Source organism: Rhipicephalus sanguineus, chromosome 1 (genome assembly GCF_013339695.2).
Source record: "Rhipicephalus sanguineus isolate Rsan-2018 chromosome 1, BIME_Rsan_1.4, whole genome shotgun sequence".
In the NCBI taxonomy this organism is placed as follows: domain Eukaryota; kingdom Metazoa; phylum Arthropoda; class Arachnida; order Ixodida; family Ixodidae; genus Rhipicephalus; species Rhipicephalus sanguineus.
This window is the reverse complement of record NC_051176.1, coordinates 109,544,348-109,569,429: the sequence shown is the minus strand read 5'-3', so window position 1 is coordinate 109,569,429 and position 25,082 is coordinate 109,544,348. Positions and strand designations below refer to the sequence as shown.

Sequence of the window (25,082 nt, the reverse complement as noted above, 5' to 3'; positions counted from 1 at the left end):
GCGGCGAGAACAGTCGCCGGCCGTCGAGTAATCTGACAATCGGTGGAATGCTTCGTCTTTTATACATCAGTCATCAAACCTTCCAGTGTTATCGCTATTGCTCGCGTAAGCTCTCGAATAAACTTGAATATTCGCGTCCGGCGCGTAACCTTAAAAAAATGTCAAACAATCGCGAAACTTCTCAAACATTGCTGCGCGGTCTGCGTCAAACGCAGCTAACAGTCTGTGGGTGAAAGCAGATACATCAAAACAAAGCAATAAACACTCGTGGCAGTAATATCGCTACTAATATTACCAATGGTACTACCGATTCGACTATCGATAGTTTATCGATAGTAGTACTATCGATAGTTTGTTTACACTATCGATAGTTTCAAAGAAACTATCGATACTATCGATAGTCAATTTACCGATAGTTCTGCATCACTATTTCCAGGTCCTTGATTTTCAGGAAACGGCGCCTCGACACCAACGAAAGAGGAGGGATATATTGTGGCCTATGCACAATCCCTTGCGGACGGCTCTCTTTGCACTACCCAGTTAGTGCCAGGGCTGCGATGAGGGCGCTGGTGGCGGTGTTTTTCGCAGCGCCGCCTGGGCAGTCTGACGTCTATTGGAATGCGTTGCGTGTTGGTTGCGCGGGTTGTGTGTCTGTTCATGCGCGTCTTCGGTGGTGTTGGTGTTGACGCCGGCTCCGTGCACGAAGTGACGCGGTGACGCTTGGAGGACGGAATATTCCTGGAGCTGCGGACAGGAACAACGGGCGCCAGTTAACGGTGAGTGTACTGCTTTCGTAGGTACTAATCATACAGCTTTAGCTGGGCGTCTGCAGCAGCTCTGCGGAAGTTATCTGCCAGCCATTTCCAACAGCAGCCTGTGTCCGCAGGGCTGTTGCGGATGCCCAACTAAAGCTGTCAGTTAACGAGTTGCCACCGCTATGCGCGTTGCTGTGCAAGCTCCCTTATAGTGAGCGATGCAAACAATTATCAAGGGTCATTTTTTGCTGATCGCACGTTGTGTCTGCGCTACTGAATGTGCAAGAAGTCGTTTTGAGATGCACTTTAGTCTACTTCATAACATTTACATCGACCTTGAGTGTGTAGCGTGCTTCGGCGCGTGGGGACGTGAAAAAAAAAAAAAAAAGCCTGTGTACAGAACGCTCAGACGCACTATATACTATAATAGTTTTTGTTGGCTTAAAGACGGTAGTTTGAGGTGCAGATATAGTACGGTGCTTCCAGAACGTACGCGGTAGTCATTCAAGTTGGACACGCTTCACCGGTAAAGTGAAAAAGCTCTGGACTTTCAACGGCGCGCGTTGGTGCGGCCTCGGCCGTGCACTCTTCCCTCGTTTCTGTTTGCTGTTTTCGTGATTTGCATACAGTGCGATGACGTTGGGCGTTATTAGAGAATCGAGTGAGTGTGCGTGATTGTGGGAGCTATGTGCGGTAATTCTAGCATATGACATGTCTGATCTCGACGTCAAAAAACTTGGTTCCTGACCATGCCTGTTTGCATTTGTTGTTAGCCTTTATTATGTCTGTGTGAACCACTTATTGTGTAGGTTTTGCAAACCTTTACTGCAATTTCATTTTCTCATCATAATATCACGTTCTTATTTTCAGATACCGTTTTTCAAGGTGCTCACGCTGAACAGGAGCGACAACCTAGCAAGCCACAAGTCTGATGTCTCCAGCCGTCACCACTTCTTGATTTATTCTTAATCATAAGAATAAACATGGAAACATGATGCCAATTTCTGCTGTTTATTTAGCACCATATGACACTGTGCACATCACAGTCACACATTTTAGTTGGCTATACTCATACAAGCATGCAAATGAGGAATACCTTAACTTCTTAATTGGAAATCACTGACCATCTTTTCGCGCTTTCTATATAACTTTGCTGGAAAATATGTGTTGTTTTGACGAGTTTTATTACAATAATGCTAAAATTGAACTATTCTTTTTTTGCAGTCGCTGGGCAGAACGGCAAGTATTATTGCACTTGCTTAAAATGAATACTCCACTATTTTCAACAGTAGTCGCGCAAAAGTAGAGCAAGGGTCAAAGGAGTAGCTTAAGATACTTGGGGAGTCGCTTGACGCTTCGGTGTGGCTCACTTGACCCCCGTAGGAGTGTTACCGGCAAGAGTCGTCTGACTCCCTATAAGTGGTAACGTGATCCTTCGGATGAAAGTCTTTCCACTCTTCCTAGAGTGTCAGGGGACTCTCCTAGAGCGAGCTGACCCTGACCCACCAAGAGAGTCACCGTGACTATTTAAAGAGAGTCCTATACGTGGCAAGTCAGAACTCTCCGAAAAGAGTCACGCATACTCTTTTTTTTTCTTAGAGTTCAGTTCCTGCCTTGAGATTAAAAAAAGCTTCGTGAATTTCACGTGCCCTCTTGTCTCTATATCTTGCCATTAGCTGGCAATCATCAAACATGGGGGTGCACCCACACTTGGCACAGTGACTTGCCAAGTGACTGCCCACTGATCCGCGCATGAGATTTGCGTGCTCCTGAGGCGATCGTTCAGACAACGCACCGTCTGACCGATGTAGCATCGACCACATGATATGTCTGTGGCTCTCGGCGTCGCAGTACTTCGATTACGTGAGTGGAGGAACTTGTGCTACATCGTGGGAACCCTTGAAACGACCGCAAAACATACTACATTATATACTGTTAACTAATTCTCGGGGTTTCATGTGTCAAAACCACGATACGATTATAACGCACGCCGTAAGGGGGGAGGAAGGGTTGTAGGGACTCCGGAAAATGCGACCACATGGGGTTGTTTAACTTGCACCTAAATCTAAGTACACGGGCCTCTCACATTTCGCCTCCATCGAAATGCGACCGCCACGGCCGGGATCTATACTAGAATATTATATCACGGTGTACCCATACGACTCTGCTACACTTAACATATTGTTCGAGGCATTGTGCATGAGCGCGCCGTTAAAGCGGCACCTCGCAACGCTACTGAAAAAAAATCATGGTCTTCTCTTCGCGCATCGACTTGCCGACTTCTTTACGGTAACAAGTGCTTCGTTCCGCTGTTGTGTTTGCGAATGTTACTTTGGATTTGAAATACTCCTTTCACAAAGGCGAGTGAGGGTCTAATTGCCTTTGTTTGGCTAGTGCCCAACCGTTACGTCTAGAAGCGTATATTATGTGGAGTTTTACATACCAAAGCAGATTATGGACTATACGAGAGGTTCATTATTTACGCGTTCATGTTTCCTTCCTCATTCTAAGTGATGCCACGCGTAATTCAAAATTGAGGTGATAGAATACTGCGGCCTAATCACGAAAAATAATTAGATAGTTATTGAGAAATATGTGTGATTATAATGGAGCTTGAAGTTTTTAACGATTGTAATGCAATCAGGGAAAAAAACGCGGTGTGAAACTTTGTTGCCCATCTGCTTTGGTACATTAAGCATGCGTTGTGCATCTGTATCACGCTTGCTAAAACGTAAGAAAAATGAACTTTTGCTTTTCATTGTATTGCTATGGTTGTATTGATGAATGCCTTAAGTGTCGTGCTAAATTGAACACACAGGCATTTCGTGCGCTTTTGTACATTTGCCAAGCAAGCATGAAATTGCAATGTGCATCATTGCTGTAATGCGCATCGTTGCATCATCAGTAAAATAAGACAATTAATTTATAATACAGCAGAACTTATTGCATTTGTCTTGACAAACAGATCAAGCGCAAATCTGTAAACAACGCGAGGCACACGCAAGAAAAGTATGCGGTGCATCACGCGCACGCACAGCAATAAAAAAAACGACATAAACATTTCCAAGCAAATAAAATAAGAAACAATACACACAGGAAACCGCACGGATGGCTATAATGGAGCAGCGTCGACATTGCAAAGATAAAAGCAGAACGCAAAAAATTAATACAAAAAATGGGGAGGAGCGCGTGGTCTGCGGTAGTCTTCTACGGGCTTCACACGCACCCAATTTTCGCCACAGTTGACCGTACATGGCGCCACCTGTACAGCTCCAAGCAGCAGCGCACTAGGCGGATACCTTTCAGTTGCATGCCATTCCATCATTTTCCTTCGACGTTTGCTTTGTTGCAGCTTTATGGGCACGAAATGACAAAAAAAAATGCAACTCTATGGCGTATGTGGACTGCACGCGAGGCTTAAACAGACTGAGTTTACTTGTGCATATTTTTTTCTCGTTTCTTTTTTTGTGCGAACATAAACGTTCCATTGCATTCTCACGCGGTTTATGCTATCAGCTGAGATTTTGCAAAGACGCCGCCATACACCTCGCTGCTCGCAATAACTGCGCTTTGTGCAAACTTGAAGCATCCTAGATTCGCTGTGTTATACCTTCATTTTAGGAACAAGACTTTGTTTCTTGCGAGGCTAAATTATAATTCTGGCTCTGAAAGCCCCGTCGCGAGATGTTTGTTTTCTTTCTTCTTTCATCACCCATTAACGGTTTCGCCGCAACGATGCATCTGCGCCTTCTTGACCCTCATTATCCGCTCGCTTAGCAAACTTTATTTCGTTTACTTCGAACGCTTTCGCGTCCTTTCCCCGACTCGCACCGAGCCTCTATTGCGGTTTAAGTGCGCGTTTCATTTTGTGTACGTAAATTATGCACGCGCACTCCCGGCCGAGCCGCTAATACTCCCCAAGTCTAAGGAGCATGGTCGAGGTCGTTCCCCAAGTTTCGCTCTTATGCGAGCGAAAGAAATCAAACATTAACGCGTTCACCCCATACTCGGCAAATGGCACTGCTCGCGGCCGCGTCGTCGGTTCACCCTGTTGTGGTAATGATGACCCCCTGGTGCCCTTTCACCAAACCCCGGCGGCGCGCCCAGAGTCTTTGTTGGAGCGATGCTACTCGGAGGAGCCCCTTGAGATGTACGCCCTTGATTCGTACGAAGATGAAAAGCGGCTGCAATCATTTGAAAATTACACGCCTTGCGGGCTGAATGATGCGGACGGCCCAAAGGAAGCGGGTGCGCGCTACGCAAGCAACAGCCCGACGGGGACGCTGCGGGTCATCAGATTTCGCCACTAACTCTGGGAACATGGTACAAAGTAATGTGTGTCACTTAAATTTTTTAACTCATTCCAGCTCATGAAGCAAGTCCCCCCGCCGTCGCTTTTGCGTCGCGTCTGTTTCTACGCTTGTTTGAGACGGATTTAGTGTGCTCTGAGAGGGAACGTAACATTGCGGTCGTATAGCAGCCGCCGTATAGCCTACGTGCGCTGGATGCAGCCGTTAAGTGGTTCGTTAATCCGGAGGTTGATCGTTTTGACAGTGGTCTGGTGATTATGGTGCTCGACTGATGACCCGAAGGTCGCGGGATCGAATCCCGGCCGCGGCGGCTGCATTTTCGATGGAGCGGAAAATGTTTGAGGCCCGTGTACTTAGATTTAGGTGCACATTTAAGAACCCCTGGTGGTCAAAATTTCCGGAGTCCTCCACTGCGGCGTCTTTCATAATCATATCATGGTTTTGGGTCATTAAACCCCAACAATTAATATTATGATCGTTTTGACAGTATGCCTGTACTGTTGGGTTAATACTTTAGGGGATAGGGCATTGTCTCCAACTAAAAGCTTGCTTTCAACTTGAATCAAACAGCGCGAAAGATGACGATGAAACAAGGTTTAAAAAAACGTGCGCACACCACAGTGCATTGTTTTATACCAGTCACAATTTTAGACCAACCAGCGCAGCAATAGAAACTTGAGCAAAAAACTTGCTTATTGCGCTCGAAGTTTCGTTGTCAAGTCGGCTTGTTGCTCCAACGATGGCGAGACAGCTGCAGTTTTCTGCACATGTTAACGTAAGATCAACACTACCGATAAAGAAAGCGTCGTGTGGTTGTTAAAAAGATTGCGAGCACGATTGGTGATGCGTAATATTGGTGTGCCGAGAATATTTGTGCGAAGCGTCTTAGCCAACAATCGAGGTCGCTTACAACGCCGGTCGCAAGATTCTTCGAACTGTGTTAAACGAGCTAAGTCACAGTCTATTTTCATATATGTAAAGATTCTTGGAGCATGCATGGCCCCACGCGATGCAGGTTTCTAAACTGGCGTGGGCATTACTAAAGTTCATGAAAGTGACAGGCTTCACTGACCGTCCGTAGGCATGAGCGACAGTCGTACGTGTTCGCACTGATGACACCTATCTCCATCGTCTTTCTTTTTATCCCCTAACTGTGGTAGTTTAGAAAATAAAGTGCTGTCCTGCTGACATCTGTATAGGACACTGGTTCGATTCCCGGCCACGGCCGTAGCATTTCGATGAAGGATAAATACAAGAACAACCGTGTACTTAGATTTAGGCGCACGTTAAAGATCCCCAGGAGACATAGGCGTAACTTCACCCATCACCCTAATGGGTGGGGGGTGCAGTTACGCCTATGCCTCCGGATAGCCATCCAGAGATTACTGAATAGCAATCCAGAGTCCCCGATTACGGCATGCCTCACCGTCATATCGTGGTTTTGACGCGTACAAACCAAATAATAGTTAATATTTTCATCCCTCAAGGGGGCCCGGCAACACTTTTTAAACACAGAATACGCGGCCGATCTTCTCCTACGAAAATGTCAGCCAAATACGAGTTACTGCGTGCAGAAGAGAATTTGTAATTTCGTGATAAAGACAGCCAAAAATTTATTTCGCACTCCGCAGCAATCTACGTAACAGGTGGGAGCCAGGGCAAATTTCGTGAGCGTTGCGCCAGCGTACGACCTCGGAGGCCGCATGTCATGTGTATAGGTGCACCACGGCCTTCCACGGGGTGTCATCACGTGCCGGAGCCACGCATATCTAAACCAGATGTGGCGGCCAGTGAGACTGAGAAAAAAAAAAGTAGAGAAAATGCTCAAGGCCATGATGCACAACAACGAAGCCTTTGGGCCGTGCATCATTCCCTCGCCATCCCCTGTCGACCCCCCTGCCCTTCCCTTTGTGCTATGAAAGGAGAGAGAAATCGCTCGTTTTGTTTGACAACTCCGCTTATACTTCATCAATTCTAAAAATATTTCCAGCGGGAGATGCGTGAGCCGACAGGGTCCAATAGTATTCGTAACTTTCACGTATCGTGGCGCTGTCGTGCGGCGGCCGCGGGAAGCTTTGTCGATATTATTGAAATCTCGGGCCTGCTTGAGACAGCAAATGTTTACGCTTGCTTCGTCTTGTTTGTGGTCGTTTCGCGACGTTGTGAGCGGTCCCGTTATTAGCGTGACACTTTGAGTTCCTCATTTCGACGCAAAGTGATAAATGGGCGAAGCTTGCACTAAGTACTAAGCCGCGCAAGCCTTGAAACAGCGAAAGTGGACGATTCTGAAGACCAATCTGATTGCTTCCAGGTTGTTTCTAGGCTTTAGCTAGATGATGAGGGTTATTTCTGGGTTGCTTCGAGGTCGTTGCTAGGCTTTAGTTAGATGATGCTAGGTTGTTTCAGCGTTGATTCTCAGCGCTGAGAGGTTCCAGTTAAACAACAAACAGTCACAGACAGGACACGGATGTCCAAACTCCAGAGACAGAAAGTCGCGCTGAAACTAATTGTTCGCTCCTCTCATACAACCACAGACACGACATGGATGTCCAAGCACCAAAGACAAAAACTCGCGCTGAAATCGAGTGTTCGCACCTCTCATAGATGTATACACGGGCAGGTGGTCGTTGGTGTAGGCCTTTCAACGCTTCAGGGTCTTCTCCCAGCCGCCGTTGCTTTTCCCGTTCCATAGTATTGGGCTAACTGTTGCCATCTTTCTTTTTTATTGGAGCAGTGGTGAGTAGTGGGATTTGCTCAATTTCCATGGCATATACCCGCTTATGATGAGGAGAGTTTTCTGACAGAGCGCACAAATTTCTGTGACACATACCCGTTTGTTGGACTAACGGTTGTTTTCTTCAAGTTTAGTGGACCAGTAATGAATAGTGGGACTGTAGCGGATGGCAAAAAGCTTCATCTTCGGATTAGCGCTTCAAAAAGGCGTTAGTGGTTAAACGGACAGATAACAAGATCCGTGAACGTGTGCGGCACCTATTTTGTACAGAGTACCTACTTTTGGGGTAACAACATCTCATATCACGTTATCTCGCGCTTCGTTTCACCGCCCGATGCTGTCGCCATGCAAAGAGCTCCGAAACAGGTTAGAAATGTGCTCCATCTGTCAAATATAACAAAAGGCCCGGTTTCAAAACGCCCATCACATGATTCGGAGACGGAAGCGCCTGCAAGTACCTCTGTGATGATCTCGAGCACTTGCTGTTTCCCCGAGTTCTTGTTCGGTTTTATTTGCTGATGGCGCTGTTTTTGTACAGCGCCATCAGCAAATTACAGTAACCGGCGTGTTATTTGTTGCACGCGGAAGTGGAACGTTACTTCTTAAAATTGACAATTGTGTCTTGTCGCTGGTTTCATTCTCTGCTTGACAAGTTCCTGTTGTGTTCCATTGTCTCTTTATTTATTGATTAAGCGTAACAAAATCACATTGCCGGTAATCGGATATGTCTTAAGTGGTTCCGTTCTTCGGTCGCAAAGGGCAGTACAATTTTTTGTCTGCTTACTCCACTTTGTGTTTGGAAGTGAGCTGAACAAGCTACGCGTCCGAATGCGGTGTAGGCTAGAAATACGATGGAGGGCTTCTCCGAGAAGTTCTCTGATATTACTGACAGATTTCACACGCGTCAGTGGCTGGCCAGGGGGTGTGCCACCCCCTGGCTACGCCACTGCTTGTTGCAATATGTTACTTCCCCGCTGCTTTCACAAAAACATAAATCGGAGGGCAACCGAAGCGCAAAGAACTGGACTCTTCTCTAAACGTGAACGCTCCTGTACCGTCCGCAACACTGCGATAATCTTAATGGGATATGATCATGAGGGACGCCGTAGTGGAGGGCTCCGGAAATTTCGACCACTTGGGGTTCTTTAACGTGCACCTAAGTCTAAGTACACGGGCCTCAAGCATTTTCGCCTCCATCGAAAATGCTGCCGTCGCGGTCGGGACTCGATCCCGCGACCTGTGGGTCAACAGTCGAACACCATAACCACTAGACCACTGTGGCTGGTCATTGCGATAATCTTAACGACCGCCATGTTCTATGTGCAATGGCGCCGCCTATCCGTCGTGATAGTTGCGAGTAAGGTCGTCGTGTGATAACTAAGGAATGCGTTGCAGGGTCACTTCAATCGCTTTACCCTTTCTTGGGATAAAAAACAAAGCCCGCGCCTCGTGTTGTCCTCCCTGTATTTCCTTCTCCTCCTCGAGGACACCCCGCCACGTTATACTGTGGTTGCTTTGGTCCCAGACTGAACGGAGTTCACACACACACGAGAGAGAAAAGAAAGATCTGTTCGAGCCCCTTTTTGTTCTTTGTCCTCCGCATCGCAGAGTGGAAATGATGCGAACAGACATCAGCTATGTATAGAAAGCGGCGGTTTTAAGAGAACGATTCGCACGGGAGGCCGAGAACAATGTCTTTTCCTTTCCCGACCCATGTCGTCCCACATGTGAAGAGTCATCGTGCCATCAACTCTGATGCTCCTTTATTTCGGTCGTTCGTTCGTAATGTTCGCGGCCCACCCTATATTGTCCCAGGAAAGAGGCTCTGTTGTCGTGGAGATACAAGGCTCCGTTGGCTTGCCGCCTGCTGCTGGGTGTTGCAACTGGCGCGCTTCTCCCTCCCGCCTTTCTCGTAGTGGGACCTGAGCCGTCTAGAAAAATAGCCCCAGCCTCAGAAGGACATACGTACCTTCCACCCTCAAACTTTCTTATACACGTTTTAGTTGCGTGCTGTTATTATTATTCCTCTGTCGTTGCAATGGCCCCCTGAGAGCGTCTGTAATTTATTTTTCTTTCTTTGATCATCCATCCTGGTTCGCCTGCACGTCGGTTTTAAGCTCCGAATCAAAACGTGGCGTTCTGCAGATGCCAGCGACGGGCAGTGCCGTTCTGGAAAGCTTTCGAAACGCACATTCCTTCCGAAATCACGTGCCAGCTGGGTCACTCGGAGTCGTGAACTTTTATAACGCTACTCCCCGTGCGACCTCGTGGGCGGTAAAAATTGATTCCTGATCGGCGAAGCGAGCGTCAAGTGGGAGCTGAAAGAACGCTCCGTTACCCGAGCCCGTCTCCGGCATTTCGTATTGGTTTCCTGTAGAGAACGCCCAAATGCCACGGGGGATGCGTTCTGCTCTCTTTCTCTCTTCTCTTTGCGTAACGTGAGCGAATGTGTTGCGCTTGACAACATATATTTACCGTATCCGCAAAGCAAGATAAAAAAATTTAAATTTACACAAAATAAGAAAAACAGTAGAAGGAAATCTGAGCTCCTCCGACGGGTGTTACCATACACCGTACAGCGGCATACGCTTTTGAAAGACGTTACAACGGGCTTTCTCAGTTTCGCAAAGCCGGTTCACGGGAAACAGGGAGGTCGCTGGTTTGGGGACGAGAGGTAAGCCTCGCGGCGTCGCTGTTGCCGTGGACAAGACGAAGTTCAAAAAGGCCGAATACATAGAACAATGAAGCAATACATTTGACTGGTAACCGTGAAACCGCATCCTACGAAGTGCCCACCGCTCCTTTGAAATTCTCGCGTGCTGCATTTAATGGCTCAGGTATTTGCTCTTGGCAGAGGGCAATAAACCGGCAGGAAAATGGGCGCCCGCTCTCTTTTTCTTCTTCGTTTCTTTTTTTTGTTCGTCTTATATTTTACAAGGCCAACGGAACAGGCTGACCTCTCGCGGAACGTGGCTCGTGCCGTTTTATTACGAAACTTGTGTTGTATGTGCTTTGACTGGAGTGTTATATTGCTAAAAAAGAGAAAAAAAAGAATTGTGGATGGAGACGGGGGAGTGAGACGGTTAAAAAGAGGCGAGGATGACACCCTGGCCACCTTTCGTAAGAACGATTTAAAAAAATCTTTTTTTTTTTCATAGAGTGTAGAAGCATGCTTCAGAGGAGCGTACCGAACAGCTATGCCGCAATATAGCTCAGCCTAGCGGATTCGTGAGATCTCGGTACGTTAAACACAATCGTAGCAGCACATGTGATATTTGATCTGGAACTTACTGACACTCGAAATATATGAAGGAAAGCTGGCCTAGCTTTCTTTAAGCATTTGAGGTATGTGAAGATGACCCCTACAGAGGTCGTGGTTTCGTTCGTGTCTTCGCGGGCCTTTCATAAGAAGGCGATGCCCGGTCCGTCTTCAACGTTGACAAGCTTGGCGAGCTTCGTTCGTGGGAGGAAAACGTCTTCCTGGGGTAAGATCTTATAGCGGTTAGCAATGTGAACCAGTTCGCTTGCGTTCGCGTGATTGGTCCGAATCGATCATCTGCTGAGGCGAGCGCGCTTCTGGCCAATCACGCGAGGGCAAGCGAACCGGTCCACTTTCCGAACCGTTACGTAAGGTATGACCTCTGAATGTTCTGGTGGGGTGGAATCCGATCATTCAGCGCAAGTCCGCGGCTGAATTTCTCAGGGTATTCCGTTCATAGTGCGTTTGCGGATCTCCTCGTGCATATAGGCAAATACCAGATGGCATATTTGGTGGTGGCTTGTTGCTGGCGTGTCGTTCCTGTCCCTTTGTTTTGCTCGTCACTAAAAAAAATGTATCTCACTTGTAGATAGGGTGACATTTTTATATTTACGGTTAACCTTCTCAGAAGTACTCGTGTTCCTCGTGGTAGCTGCTTTGATCAGCATTTCCGTGAAAGGGACATGGCATTCCATTTCCCTCTCGCTCTTCGAAGCGCATATGGAGGGGCTTTTTTAGTATCGGTATGTGAACATGGCCATGTTACATATTTTGCGTGTACATACAAGTACGGCACAGAATGTCGTCTAATGGTCGCTTTGCGCCTCGCTGTATGCCCAAATATTCAATATTCTTCTGGCATATACCGGTACTAACGAAATTCAGAGCTGACTTCCGCATATTTTCAAAAAAGTTGTGCGCAATTCGTGGAACTTCCTCACGAACCGGCATTCAAAATTTATTTATTTTATTCATTCATTCATTTTCGCAAGCCAGAACAAGTACCGTATGCTGGTTGCGAGTGTGTGTAAATGTGAATGCTCTTCTTTGTATTTTCGGCTTTGTAATGTTCCTGCGCCCATCGAGCCGCTGGGGATATGGCTGCCAACTCACGAGTAGTACAGCGTCCATCCCCAGATCTCATTCTATTCTTGCCGAATGGGCTTCGAGATCATCAAGTTTCAGTGCCGCTCACGACACCGCTTCTATATACACCTTCCCACGACTTGAGAAGAGTTACAATGGCCACAGACGTATCTACCGGGGCCAATGGGAACGCTACCCCCCTTCCCCCGCCCCCCACTGAGAAAAGTAAGGGGTGCTGAGCCCCCCCACTCTCGACAGGGGTCATTGTCGGTCGCACACTGGGAAAACAACAACTGAGGCGAAGTTTTCCTTCAACCTATTATATAATTAATGAAACAGACAGACAATTAGGACAAGGAAGGCATAGGGGAGATTATTTGTGGTTTCGTAACTGCAGTGTAATTATTCTCGCTTAAAATGAAAGGAATTAAAGCGGGCGAACAATCACCCTTTCCGTATAGGTGAGATTTGAACCCGCAACCTTCGAACACACGCGGCATATTCTTGAAAGTGATCTATTCCGCCTCATGAGGGATGAGGCTGTGGAGCAGTGATTGGTGAATGGGCTTTGCTGCTAGATCCCCAGAGTTCAAATCCAGCCGTCGGAACATAATTATTTATGTTTACGCATGTACAAATGTATGCACTGCGCGCGTATGCGTGTGTGTGTGTGTGTGTGTGTGTGTGTGACGTCAGTTGCGGTTGGATACCGGTCACGCATTTCGATTAGAACAAAAAATGTTCAGTTCAACATACTCGACTTGCGACAGCAGCTCAGCCAACCATTTACCATCAATGGGAAGGTGAAAGCGGACTTCTCTGCAGTGCACATTTGGTCAACTAATGGCGGCACGGGTCACTGGACAATAGTATACTAAATGGAAATACTGGTGTTTGTCTATTGTTTATAGTTTCATAACGAGCGCCACGTTAACATTTTTAAACTGCGCCTGTACGCGTGGTTCACAAATATATTTATAAAAGAAGAGAAAAGAAAAAGGAAAGCCTGCAATCCCTGTAGTTGAACAAAGTGCTTCGCAAGAAAACTAGCCTAACAGTTACAAAAAGGATCCATTTCACGCTTGGCGAACGATGAGCCTGTTCTGTATACGAACGGTCGGGGCGTGGCACGCTATAGGACGAAGGCAACGAGAAAGAAACTGACAGCGGTTATACCTTGTTCGTCCCAATCTACTTGGCTGCAGTGTTAGAGGGGTGCACACCTTCCATGTTGAAATAGAGTGACGCTGTTCTAGTCGAGCTCCAGCCGGTACGTGATCTCTGCTCCACTGCTTTTCATTCTTCTTTTTTTTAACCTTTCTCAATTTCTGACGCGTGTCGACAGTGATCATTTGAAAGAAATCTCCTCCTAAGTGGTGGGGCTGTATGATCTTACTGCTACCTTCATCTCTATATATTCTTCCTCGCCACATGGACAAAGCAGTCGGGCGTACGAGCTTATTTTTTCGATTTCATTCTTGCAGGTTTATTTCTGTGCGCTGAGCCCCGCTTTTGTCCTTTTGTTAAAGCTCAGCGTCTGGAAAACGCAGCCAGTTGAGTTTTCCTTCTTGGTTGCACCTCATAAGAGCACTTGCACACAGATAATCCCACGCTCGCAAAAAAAAAACAAAAAAAAAGGCTCGTGTGCTCACCATTTCTGGCGTGAACTGTGGCAGGTTACCTTGATTGTAAGACCGCAGCGTGAGCAAAGTCGCGAGTGGCCGTCCTTTCCAATGTGGTCAGTCTACAAAAATATTCAAAATATAGTTATTCGGTCTGTCTGTCTGTTTAAATTATACAAAAAAATTTCACTGTTTCAAGAGCGACAGAAAGCCTCGGCTGGGAACAGAATAGTTGGTAGTACATTAGAATGAAACTTTTTCATAACATGTTTCATTCTCGCACAGGCATAGAACCCCGGAGATATTTTTCTAAACCTGATTACCTTTCGCGACGGCTGCACATTCAAAACAAAAAGAAATAACCTGCAAAACTGAAGGACTTGATGTTCTTTCCTCGAACTGCTAAACAACGGAATAAGCTGCCATCGGATATCGCAACAATTTCTTCTAATGAGGTATTTTAAAACTCGTTAAATGTACTCAAGCAGTCATCTTATGTTTAAAAGAGTGTGAACGTGTTCCGAGAATTTAATTTTCATGTATGCTCGATGTATTGACACCTGCGATAGGTAGGTAATAAACTTTATTTAGAGTCCAACGAGGAATCACTGGCCCGGGCTAGGCCTCCAGGAGCCGTCGTCCGGGGAACATCGTGCGACGTCCTCGGCGATAGCCCTGGCTCGCAGGACAGCCCAGATTTGGGCCACTAGATGTGGGCTGAGAAGGGCGGCTCGCCACCGCTCAGCCAGTCGTCCTGGGGTACACACTCTCTCGTCCGGGTAGTGGCGGCGAATACCGCACTCGCACTTCCAAAGTATGTGTGCCATGTCGGCTGTCTCGTGCCCGCACCACGGACAGCCGGGTGACGGGTGGAGCGACGGACACAGCCTGTTCAGATGCCGGGGATTTTCGAATGTGTCAGTATGCAGACGTCTCAGGTCAGACGCCTGAGACCTCTCTAGCTGCTTGTGGGGTGGTGGATATAGTTGCGTTTTGCTGTAGTGGCTGAGGATCTCGTGGTACGTGACCATGATATCCCTGCAGTCCTGTAAGGCTTCGGGGTCTGTTCTCATCGTCGCAGGAGAATGTCCTCCAACCTTGGGTGCCTCGCCATCGACGATGTCTCGCACAGCGGTGGCCCTTTCGTCCGCGTCGCGGCGGGTTAGCAGTCTCGCGACAAGGTGGGCGCGCTTGTTCTGGTTCGACGGGAGGTCGGGTCTTTGTTCGTTGCCAAGCTCTCCCACATGCGCGGGGAACCACTTGAGAAATTTGGTGGTGATCGCGCCGGACGAGCGAGAGCAACGGCGCCAATCGACACCTGCCTTCTCCATCGCGGTGGCCGACACGAGCGAAAGACACCTGCGATATCGCTTCTTTGTTTTTCTTCGCCTCCCCCTCCCGTTGTAATGCCCACGGGTGCTATGAATACTGCAATTAATTAATTAATTAATTAATTAATTAATTAATTAATTAATTAATTAATTAATTAATTAACACCTTTCGCGCATCGAGACGGGTCAAGTGTGGGCGAACTGATTGCACACCGAGAGGTCTCGGCACTGTTTTTTTATTTATTTTTGAAAGAAAAAAACGTGAAAATACGTTCCAGCCGTTTATCCCATCAACATGACAGTTGTGCTGCAGAAACAAGCAAAAAGAATAAAAACTAGAGCGAATGAAACAATAAGAAAAGAGACAAATAATCAGAAGCACTATGTGCATATAGGATATCTGGCGTCTAAAGTATGTATTCAAATCACATTATGCCCACGTAGACAAAAAGAAAGTGCAATTCAATTCTGGGATTTTACGCGGCAAAACCACGACTTGATTATGAGGCAAGCCGTCTGACAATCTGGGGCTGACCATCTGGGGCTCTATAACGCGCCCCCACTGCAGTGTATCCGGCCTTGGCCGGGATTCGATCCCGCGACTTGGTGCTTAGCACTGCTACGCCATGTAGCCGCGAAGCCATCGCGGTGGATGTACCGCATGGACAATACCATTTGCCGCGGAAGAGCTACCAAACACAGTCGTCGGACCTCACAGATACTGCAACAGAGCGTACGTATACGTGTGAAGATAAGATGAGAATGTTCGTGAGAATGCGAGAGGTGGCACTTCGCATTTCGGGAGGCGTATCTCGGGGATCAGATGCCTCTTGCGTCGGCGGTGTGTTGAGATGGCGGCGGGTTTAGCTTTAAAGAGACAGACAACCGCTCAGAACACGAATCGAGATAATCCCACTAATGGAAAGATTGTCTATTGTATTGGCTACAAGGAACCCTGTCTTTTTCTGATTAAACGCGGTATATAATTTTATTTCTTCACTGAAGTCGCGAAAAATAGAGTCACTGGAGTACCCGAAAGGTAGGCTGCACGCGGGCAACATTGGGCGGCGGCGGCCATTTTCCTTCCAGACCGTCCGGCGCGTTGCTAGCGCGTGTTAAGAAGTGACCGATGTTTTCGCCTCGACGCCGTGTTACGCTCGGCGAAACTGCAATATATGTGCGCGTGTTTCTTCAAGAGGATATCAAAAGTGATTTCGAGTCATCGACAGTTATGAATTGACTGCGCGGTAAGTGGTGTAACTAATGAAACGTACGGCGAATGTTGCCATGTGCTCGCGAACTCTCTCCGTGGCTTCGTCGGTCTCTTTTCGTGTCAGAGCCCAGTGTGTTCGCCAGGTCCGGAGCTGTAAACATAGTCGCATTAGCGCAGTGACTTCATGCGAGATGCAATTTACTTCGACACTTGGTGAATCTTGACTGTTTGCGCTAGCTTTGCAGTCGGTGTTCAGGTTCGCTTCATAGCGCGCTCGAGAACATTATAGGACAACACCGAGAACATTCAACATTGCGTCCTTCGACTGATCGCTGACGCATACCTTGCTCGCGCACCATGCTTGGTATTTAACTGGGTGTTATGTGCAATAGAAGTGGTGTGTGTACGGTAATTGGAAGCTATGCGTGACGTATTTATGTCTCGGTTTGGAACGCTAGCAGCCGAACGCACGGGCGAATCGGCGTGCGGTAGGTAAGGTGCATCTTATTTTGAAAATACGTTGTCGTTTCCTAACTTATACGTAGACAATAGGCCATCAAAAATGATTGACATCACTACTTAATTATTTCGTTTCCTATTTTTGTCTCCTTCATATTCCCAACATTTCAGTGCATTTGAAAATATTTTGCCCTGTTCCGACAAGCAGTGATATTTTTGTTGTTGTTGTTGATGTTGCCAGCGCGTAAACAGCTGGGGTTCGGTTTCTGCACTACTTTTAATTTCCACTTTTTTTTTAAATAATGCACTCTCGTTAAAACTTCCTCGGCACAGTGCTTTATGTTCTTTTGATCAGAAATAACACCCCGAAGATTTTTAAAACGCATGCTACTGCATCACAGTATGTATATATACTTAAGGCATGAAATTGATTCGTCAATGCGTGGAATCTGCGAGTTTTTTTTTTCTTTGTGACCATTTCTCACCCACTAAACAGTATTGTAAGGGTACGCTCGGCGCAATGCAGCATTATCAACATTTTTTTTGCGAAAAATTAAAGATACGCTTAATAACATTGCCTTATACCAAGTTTATCAACAGAGTTCCACGCTTCTGTTTTGCGCAATGGCAAATGATCATGCCACAGTTGTCTTCAAAGTAGTATACCAATAAACGTTTATTATTTTAATAAATCTTTGATTTCGCTCTCGTGCGTGACACGCTTATAACTCGAAGTGCATGCACAATCTGTTCAACAGGTAGACATATAAACAGCCGAGCAAATAGAAAGCTATGTAGTATGTAGTTTTCAATATCGCTGAACATAGCGAACCGAAAAGGTAAAGTATCCTGTCGCATGAGAGCTTTTCCAGCAAAGTTTGTTCACTGCAGAAAGGAGTGTTCTTCGGGGGGGGGGGGGGGGGGGGGGGGGGGGGCTACCAATACCCTACCAAGACGGTGGGCAGCACAGGAAAATGAAAAAAAAAAAGTGGGTTGAAACGCGATACTCGGAGCGCGTGGTTGCTGGCGCTTGGGGTGGTGGTGAGGACGAGGGCGTTCGTGGGGCATGGTGACTGCATGCGGTAGGCAGCAGTTCAGTCGGTGGTTCTTAGTGGCGCAGGCGGAGTGCTGCTTCAAAACACTGCGCTCACGCGCCGCGCTGCGCGAAGAGGCTGGAGCTGACAGGCGTGCGTTACGAAGGATTGCAACGCTCCGCCGGTGCCACGGAGAGCCACAGACTGAACGACTGTTCACCGGATGCAGTCACCATGCGTCACGAACCACCTCGCCCTCACCGTCACCCTAAGCACCAGCAGCTACGCGCTCCGAGTATCGCGTTTCAATCCACTTTTTTTTTTTTCCATTTTCCTGTGCTGCCCACCGTTTTGGTAGGGTATTGGTAGGGGCCGGGACAACTGGTATGGCCAGAAATAAGGCCTCCGAAGATTAAGAGGCGTTTCGCGATCTCACCGCTAGAGGAAGGACGCATGCGCCATGGAATCGTGAAATAGGCGGATTCTTTCAATCGCCGAGCACTGTACGCGTAAAGTTGTATTCACACGACGGACGTGATCGCGGACGAATCAGTCACGTGACATGCGACGTGATTCGGATCGCTCCGCAGCCAGCATTCACGCGAGAGGGGAGAATTCACGCTACAAGGGAGAATTTCGGCATTTCTCCCCGAGGATCCGAACTGTTATTTGGGCCTGCATCGTTTCTGGAATCGCTCCGCGCGGACCGGAGGAGGACCGCAGGAACCGGTGACGTATGGTGACGTAGCACGCAATCCGCGGGCTCGAATCGCGATTTGGTCCGTCGTGTGAATACAGTATAATAATCATAGCAGAGAACGGCGGTGTACCGCCTTGTAAGGGATGCAGTCCCGCACCGCGGCACCGAACACGTGCCGCCCGCAATCGGCTGGTAACGTGCTGTCATAGACCTAAGTGCGTCTCTTCCATGGACCTCGATCGAGCACGACGATATATGGGGACGCCATCGCTTTCTGTAGTCGAGTGCGTTGGGTGCACAGCGGGCCGTTGTTGTTTCCTTAAACTGCAATATCCGTTCTCCACCGATGGCGCAGAACTTGTGCGCCTGCACCTTGAAAGTGAATCGAAGCAGTGAAACGGCACTCCGAGGCCTCGGGGGTCGCTCAAAGACACGAACGTGCCTCGACTCTGCAACACTGGGGGAGACTGCAGTGACACTATAGATTGCTTTTACAACGTAGGTATATACACTAGGCGTGATGCTCCCCGCGCGCTCGGGGAGGTCGAGAGCTCATTTGTTTCAGATCGTGTCGCTTTATTGCGCGCATGGTGCGGCGCTTTCCCACGGAAATTGGAAACCCCCACGAATGCAGGGTGATGCCTGCATTAGACGGCGACGCCTTGTGGGGGCGCATATGGGAGAAGCTCTAGCCAAAATGTACTGTACATAAAGCCGCTTTAAGCACGTGGGCATAGGCGGCAGCGGGTTGAGCGACCGCTGCAGAAAAAGTGGTAACACGGCTGCGCTCTATGGAATAGTAATAGGGTCGGCTTTCGTTGGGCGTTTTATATAACTGGCAAAAGTGGACCCGCTTTCGCGCGATGACACGTGCATCCTGGGCTACAGACTCAACAGTATTCTCGTTTTGAAATCGGCATATAGTTCGCGAAGTGACAATGCTGCACCGGCGAAAACGACGCTTCAAAAACGGAACTCTTGTTTGAACTGCGTGCAAGCGCGTCCTCGATAACGCCAGCCTCAGAGCGCGATCGCGTTCATCTGCCGGGATTTGTTTTTCGCGTGCTATCTGGGTCACAATAGCTTTCGTTATCACGAATCTAAGAATCCACGCGTATAAAGGGCGAACGGGCAACACCGAAATTGCGATTCGGAAGCAGAGGTTTTCCATTTCCGATACACCCGCTGTGCAATGCAGGAGGCTTAATTGACGCGTCTAAACGTTTGTTTGGTGCAAGCATGAAAATGTTTTTGCATGAAGTGTCATTCGCAATACGTATTAAAAGCGGCGCCACTGTCACCGCTCTAGAGTGCAGTGTGCAGAGTCAACTAAATCCCACTGCCCATAAGACCACAAAAATTCTCGCTATGCAACGCAGTCTGCCGGCGATACCCGTGCCGTTTATTTAAGCGCTCAAGAGGATCATTGCTTGGAAAAGCAAAAGAAACCAGTCAAGTTTTTTTCCCTAATCATCCTCTTCTTCTCTTTTTTTCTAAAACCCTTCCTAGCTTAGCCATTCGATTTGAAAAGAGCGTTAATTCTAGGTTATGCGCCGTGAACTCCTCCATCCCGGGGATTAACGTTTTTCATCGGAAGAAAAAATTATATATACGCATGATTTCCGCTGATTTCCTGATCTTTCTCAGAAGTTGGACATGTACCGAGCCGTCTGGCTTTGAATCGGTCGTTTGAAAAGTTTTTTTTTTTCTTGTTATAGCGTCAAAGGGGATTGGAAGTACCATTCGGGTGCCGCCGCAACAAAAAGCCGCGCATCATTGTCCATTGCGAAGCAGGAAAGGGCACGACAGGGAAAACGCTAACGGCTCTGCTCTGGTCATCCTTCCGTTTAGCAAAAGCCGTGCGCACTTTTAATCGGGGGATATACGGGGAAATCGTGAACTGCCTGGTGAGCGAGCTCTTTTATTTTTTCCCCAACCACTGCCATCTAGGCCGGAATATCGCTCCATAAAAAAAAGAAAAAAAAAGGACGGCCGCCTCAAAAGCAGTGAAATTAGATTGCTGCGTGCTTCGCAAGCAACAATGCGATTACGAATCAGATTGTGCGCTCTTCAGTGTAGCCCATGAGTGGGCCGAAATGCGACGCTCTTGTTTTGCGAGCGAAGTATGCAAAAGTGGGCCTCGTAATCTCCTGTTTTGTGTCGCCCAAAGCTGTCGGAGAGGTTTTTAATGCGTATAGTGGTGCCCGGAGCGAACGCTGGCGTGTAGTGCGTGCGCCAATTGCGAATCATATCTGCATGCAATAGGAAACAATGAGAGTCGTTTAAGTGTAGCTACCGGCATAGTGCATGCTGGGAAAGGGGTATGCGTTTGCGGATTGGAGTTACGCTCTGCCCGAAAAGATAGGGAGCAAGTAGTCATTATGTAAGTTATACCACCGAAGTAAATATGCCGTTTTACACTCACGAAGCAGGCTGTCTCGTATACAATAACGCTATGGTGCAATGGTGCAAACGTGATTATGGCCCCAGCATCGGATCATATTATAATGCGCTATACATTCCATGGCTAGGCCTTCCGGTCTGAAGTCCGGTAAATTACCATATTATGGATTATTAACCCATCTTTCTATTTTGTCGTCGCACCTTGTCTGCGATAGGCGCTTTGCGAGCTGAACTGCATAATTATTTTATTGTTTGCGTCCGTAGTATTCTAAAATGCAAAATACTGTGCGCTGATAATCGTTATATACGTATATCTATGACTGGATGCTCTAACGCACCGAACCTGCTATAACTTTGTTATCGAAATAAAGTAAAAACATAATGTTAAGTACACATAAGCATATTTTACGGCACATTTATTAGTGCCGATGCCGTTCTTTTGCCTTCTGTTTGGTTTTTTTTTTTTAATCTATATACAAGGGCCATAATGCTGCGTGCTGGCGTCCATAATGCTGTTCGTGCTGTTTGCTATTTCCTTTCTTCCTTTTTCTTCTTTCCTTTCCTTCTTTCTTCCTTCCTGCTTTTTTTTTTTTTTTGAAATAGCTTTTTGCCTCGCGAGTTTGTGGAGGGCTATAATTTCATAACTTTCGACTTTGCGCGCTTATAATGAAACTGAAGCTGAAAGCAGGAGCAAACACAGTTATCCCCATCATCAGTGCCAGTTTATTTATTTTATTTTTATTTATTTATTCAATACTGCCAGCAACCTTTTGGTCCCCAAGGCAGGAGTGGTTACAGTGCAGAAGGTTACACTTGTTACAAGTGAATGTCGTGTACAACGACAAAATAACACCTAAATACATAAACACCAACAAGAGTAATACAATGATCAATCAATCTTTAGTTACTAATGACAAACAGCAAAGCACACCTGTTGCAAAAGCAAAGCAAAGCACGCAAGAACGATACAATGAACAGTCAATAACAAGTAAATCGCTTTCAAGTATCAAAGCACCCGGTAATCACAAGTAGGAAAGAATAGCCGATAAAAAAGAATCAGTCGTTGACATGTTCACCACCTCGTTTGACAGCCCGTTCCACTCTACTATGGTCCTCGGAAAAAAGGAACCCTTGTACGCATTTGTTCTGCATTGAGGTACCAAGATGGTTTTGTTGTGTTTCGTCCGGGTAGGTCGTGACGTGTTAAATTGCATGTATGCCTGGAAGTCTAGCTTATTCTGACTGTTAATGATGTTGAACATCATCTTGAGACGGTGCAATTTCCGCCGAGATTCAAGGGTGCAAAGACCAGACTGCATATAAAGTCGTGATACTGACACGTGCCTACTATATTTATTGTAAATAAAACGAAGCGCTTTTCTCTGAATACGTTCTATGCGATTAATCTCTGTTTTAGCGTATGGATCCCAAACTACATCTGCGTACTCAAGTAACGGTCGTATGAGGGATGTATATGCAACTAATTTTGTACTGCTGTTGCAGTGTTTTTAAGCGGTGCCTGAGCAACCATAGCCGTTTTGAGGCTGAAGAGACAATATTTTTAATATGCCAGTTCTGCAATCTTGCTTCTCACCCACTTCAACTACGTACTGATCCATCTGGCTCGGTTGTTATAGCATTCGTCAAGCAAGCCCGTGTCTTAGATCGAGCTCCCTCGATTATTGGCTGTGGAGGTCATGCTGCGGCGAACATATACCTAAAAACGGCCTCGTGTTTCCGAGGATGAGGCTTCGTCAAGTCAAGCTGCCGGGGACAACGCCTTTTTTGTTACTAAATGGTTCGAAGTAAACAATGTTATTTCACTTGATTACTTAGATTTTCCTCAACATGAGAGAGATTCGGGGCGATGGTGGAAGGAAGAGGGGGGAGGGGGGGTCGCATTTCCTTCAGATCTCTCTATTGCTGCTCTGACAGCTCAGCTATAACTTTGAGACATCAAAGAAACTCACCTCCTGTGATAGCTACATGCCATACTTTGCCCAAAATAGACTGCAAATGGCACTCTGCGCAACTCTCCACCTTTTGGCTCTCACTGATATGCTCTGCGCATGGGCGTCCGGAGGGGGGTGCAAGGGGGGGTGGCTGCCCCCCCCCCCTGGAATTTCGGATAATATCTTTCTATGCAGTAGCAATAAGCTGCACACGTTCGTTAGCACACAAAAGGTCCGCATATCCGTGTGAAACGGCCTTCAGGATTGCCGGCCAACTTTGCACGTTATTAAATATTATTGACTAACCTTGCCGGTCAAGTCACGGTAGTGACCCCCCCCCCCCCCGCCCCCAATGGATGCACCCCCCTGGAAAAATTTCTGCGGACGCCCTTGGCTCTGCGTATTATAGTTTAAGCCGCTCGGAAGTAAAGAGCTTGAAGCATTGGCCGAATAACTCCAATACGGCACAAGGGTCCAGCAAAGTGCGAATGCGCTTCTGGGAGGCAAGCGTGCTAGAGCATAATGCTTGTGTCTGTATACATAAGTGAACAGTCACCTGCGAGTGTAGGGGGCACACTTCTTGACGCGTGGAACAGCCAGTCTGATTCGTCATTGGTTAACCTCCCTGCCTTTCTTTCTTGATCCTGCTCTTCTTACCACAAGCACCGTCAATAGTCTTCCGATGGCAAAGACCGCGTCGTTTTTTGGTAAGAATAGGTGAGGTAAAGCTAAACGAAATCACAGTTTCGCCGCAAGGTCGAAGCAATGAATTTGATAGCAACAAATTGTAATGTTATACGAAGGAATGCTAGCAGCTAACTTTTGGGTAACTCTACAATTTATGCGTGGCTTTAACTGACGTAACTTCGTAAAGGCCAATACACAGCGGAGCTGAGAGGAAGCCTCAGCGATGAAATGCAAAGTGATGCAAAGCTAGGCGAACTTGGGCATGGTTTAGCACTGAACGAACCTCCTCTCCGTTTGACCACCTGAATGTCTCCAACCTCATACTCACTTCACTCCTCCACTCGCCTCCGGCGTCCATGCTCCTTCGCCCAAGGAAAGACTCCCTGCTTGAGGAGCAATCGACGGCAGGCATCGCACGCGGGGTGGTGTTATCGCATGCGCCCTCAGCGCGACGGAAATGGCCGGCTTGTTTCATCTCTGCTTCAGCCGCGTTCGTCGCGCTTTTACCCGCCGGTAGAACACACGATGCACGGGCAATGTTATCAATTTCGACTTTATTTGGACGCAACATGACGGCAAAGGCAAAAACCCGTCGAGAGTGTCCATATAACTGTTATCCTAATAATCGAACAAACGTTCCGCGACCGTCGTCGTCTAAACGCAGAAAATATAACTAAATACTTCCAAGACTCTGCACAATGCAAGGCAGTAAGCTTACTTAACTAGAGAATAGAGAGTATGTGGACCTCATTGTAATAAAGGAATGAAGGGCGTTAAAGCTTGCCGAATGTTTCGCTGATGTTACAGCTGAAGCATCGGCCTGAGGGCACCTTAATACGAGCCAAAGATTAAGAAAAAATAAAGAGGATTGAAGGCACAGAGAAAGGGAGAAAGAGAAAAGGAAAGGCAGGGAGGTTAACCAGACGAACGTCCGGTTTGCTACCTTGCACTGGTGATAAGGGATTGGGGAATAGAAAGAGGAAGAGAGAGAGAAGGAGAGCACTGCACGTGCAAAGGGGTACAATCAGTCACTGAGGCTGGAGCTTCTCTGACCTACATGACATCAGCGCGCTGACATTCCATTGGGGAATCGCGGCCTTTGAGAGGGCCTTTGGGCGAGCCGTTGTGATTACTGCAGCGCTGAAAACACTGGATTGAGAACCTCCAGCAGTTGCAGGGCAGTTCGGGCTGTCGGAGTGTTTAGCTTATTCAAAAGCATGGATATGGTGTTCAGAAGAGAGCGAAGCATCGCAGCAATGTCCTTGTCTTTCTCGGGCAAGTCGTGGGGAACCAGCGCTGTCGTTGACTCAGTCTTGAAGGCACAGAAGTTATCGTTGCTGTCATCACACTTCCTTGGAGATGTCTCCAAAGCCGGGGCGTCTAGCCTAGCTACTTTGCAAGCAATGCACGCCTTCGTTGAGGAAGTACGGTTCCTTGCACGTCTTTCACTTCCTTAAGCACACCGCAAGTCAATATTTTGCTAACTCCGCTGATGTCTGACTACACAAACGTGTCCTGTCAACACCAGTGACTCGCG

General features: G+C 47.4%; 1 protein-coding gene across 2 annotated transcripts in view; it reads left to right on the top strand.

The window, feature by feature from the left end:
- The window catches only part of LOC119395837 (RYamide receptor), a 297,967-nt gene that overhangs the window by 259,553 nt on the left and 13,332 nt on the right, over positions 1-25,082 (top strand). The gene's annotated exons all lie outside the window — the stretch shown is intronic.